Genomic DNA, 2,627 nt, shown 5'->3' on the forward strand with positions numbered 1-2,627 from the left:
TAATTTTCTCTAATCTGCCAATTTGGCGGACGGATGGCGAATTTGAGGTTTCCTTTGGCCGCAACCGAACCGCCAAACCGCGAGCACCATTAGTAATTTATAAGACTTTGTGTTTTCAATTTGTTTAAATATTTTGTTTGTATTTTCAATTGAAAAATAGTTCAAATATTTTGTTGAAAAAAAGTTTTCGACTTGAATATATTTTTTGAATTGAAAAAAATAAACGTATTATTTATCTATATTTTTTGGTTTTTAAATCTAACTCTAAAAGTAATAAATAGAAAATATGATATATGCTGGTTGGTTTTTGTTTTCAAAAACATATATAAATGTAACAATACAGAGACATACAATCTCTACTATTGCTCTGTTTATGGTTTTGGTGATTTGAATTGTTTTTATATTTTAAGAACCACAAATTGTAATATTTTATGTGGATAAGGCATGTTGTGATTATAATATGTGGATGAGGCATGCAGTGATTGTGATATTCTAAAATTTCAAACTTTCTTTCTTTAGATGAGGCATACAGTAATTGTTGTACTTTTTTAAGTCATTGACTGTAATTCTTTCTTCTTTTTTTTTTTTTTTTTTTTTTAGGAAGTGCACTAGTTGAACTATGTTGAAAATTTATAAAATTTCAAACCGCTAAACCGATTCACATCCATCCGCCAATCTGCTCAATCTGCATCCGTCGGATTGGCGGACGGATGTGAATTGATTTTTTCCAATCCGCCAATCTGGCGGACGGATAGCGGATTGGAGGTTCCATGGCCGCAACCGATCCGCGCCCACCCCTAGCGTTGCCCTCTCTACTGCCTTGCTCCTCCCAAAAGACCTCGAACGCAACGCCAAGATCAGCAAATATGAAAACTTTGCTTTGATGTTGCAGCACTCCATACAAGTAAGCCCTTAACACTTGATACTCTTCATTCTCTGTTTTTCCATACTTAGAGTTTTTTACTAACTCTTGTTTTTCCTCTTATTTCTTCTAGGCGATCCAGCATGCCCACTCATTCTCTGTCATCCAATTTTGATTTTGTCACTTTTGTAGGATCTGGGTATGGTCTACCAGATATAAGGATGTTATTGGACCCCTTGGAATTCCTTCTTTGCCAGTCATGGAAAAGAAATCTGTGGTCCAGGTGAAGTCAACGACGAGTGGATCATCAAGAGAACAGTCAGATGATGATGAAGCTGAAGGAGAAACAGAAACAAATAACATGGAACCTACCGATGCAAAATGTGTCAGGAGGTAATTGTGTTTCAACTGTTAGCTACTTATGGTTAAAGTTTATCTTGAAATTTGATTCTTGCAGATGTGTGACTATCTTGTTTTATATCTTTGCGAGGAAGTGCACATATCATTTGTAGTTGGTATAGATAAATTCCACTTATCCTATTTTATATCAAATAATTAAAGGTAATTTTCTCTGGCAATATATATATATATATATTTTGCGCCGATGTAATTCATGCTATACATAAAAGGTCAGGAAAATTGCTTACAAATTTTTTGAATAGAAATTCCCCTTTAATAATTGATGGAAAGACAACTTGCTACTTAAAAGTTCTGTCAATCTTATTTGTAAGAGATTTAGTCTGTTTTTCAGAATGCTTTCTAATAGAGAATCAGCTAGACACTCTAGAAGAAGAAAACAAGCCCATTTGACCGAGCTAGAAACACAGGTTGTCCTTTATCTTGCCCCTTGGGACCCAGCCTATAACACTCCGCACTTTCTCATCAAAGAATATAACACATGAATTTGCTGCATCAGATAGGCCAACTGTCATTTACAGTAATAACAAGAAATTACTCTATAGCAATGTAAATTTGAAAGAGGTCAGTCATGTGTGCCTTTTCAACTCTGCTGCTTTTCCAGACAGGTAAATTTAGCTCTCTCTTAATTTTAAGTTTTTTTTCCCTCTCATCATCGTCAATTGAAATGTTGGAACTTGATTCTTTTGTATTTTTGCTTAAACACACTTTTTGAATTGGAAAAGGAGAAATCTTTAATTGTTATTCTAGTCCATGCTTCTAAAGGTAATTATATGCCACTTCTTGGTAATTTTAGCTCAACAGTTTGTTTTGGTCAAAGTCATCACTCCTACCGTTGAACTCTAGCCATATTTCAATGATTTAGAGCCTATATGACATATCCACTTGTTGAGATTGTTGTTGTTTTATGCTTTATGTATAGAAATATATAATTATCTTTCTTTACATCTAATGTTCAATTATGCGTATCCACCAAAAAAATGTTCAATTATGCTTTATAGTTGGGCAAAATGGACGCTATAAAAAAGCAATTGACCGAACCAAGTACCGCAACTAAGAAGGTAACGAACTATGAGAAACAAAGAATGAAGAATATTAATAAAAACCGTGAGAGAATGAATGCTCTAGGAGTGAAGAATATAACAACTTGTTTGAAGGCTACGATTCAACATAAGAAATTGAGGAAGGAAAAACAAATACCAATTGAGGAAAATGACGATGATTATCGACCGTCAGAGGCTGAAGATGGCAGTGACACTGAATCCTATGATTCGTTTGAGCATGAGGCACTATACATTTATGCATTGTGAAATATATTCTTTCTTGTTACTTTCAATTCATACACACA

Source organism: Camellia sinensis, chromosome 5 (genome assembly GCF_055761805.1).
Source record: "Camellia sinensis isolate YWXY chromosome 5, ASM5576180v1, whole genome shotgun sequence".
NCBI classification, from domain to species: domain Eukaryota; kingdom Viridiplantae; phylum Streptophyta; class Magnoliopsida; order Ericales; family Theaceae; genus Camellia; species Camellia sinensis.